Consider the following 320-nt stretch of genomic DNA (forward strand, 5'->3'; position numbering starts at 1 on the left):
TAAATGAATGGAAAGGAAAAAGTCTTCACCAAAGAAATAGAAGCTATAAAAAGAACTTGGGTGGCTCAGTCAGTTAAGTGTCTACCTTCTGCTCAGGTCATGATCCTGGGGTCCTGGGGTCCAGCTCTGCATTGGGCTCCCTGCTCAGCAAGGAGTCAGCTTCTTCCTCTCTGCCCGTCTTCCCCTCAAGTAAATAAATAAAATCTTATATAAAAAAAGAACCAAATTGAAATTTTTTAAGTGAAAAATACAAATAAAAAAATTTACTAGAGGGGGGCGCCTGGGTGGCTCAGTTGGTTAAGCGACTGCCTTCGGCTCAG

This window comes from Neomonachus schauinslandi, chromosome 7, assembly GCF_002201575.2.
Source record: "Neomonachus schauinslandi chromosome 7, ASM220157v2, whole genome shotgun sequence".
In the NCBI taxonomy this organism is placed as follows: domain Eukaryota; kingdom Metazoa; phylum Chordata; class Mammalia; order Carnivora; family Phocidae; genus Neomonachus; species Neomonachus schauinslandi.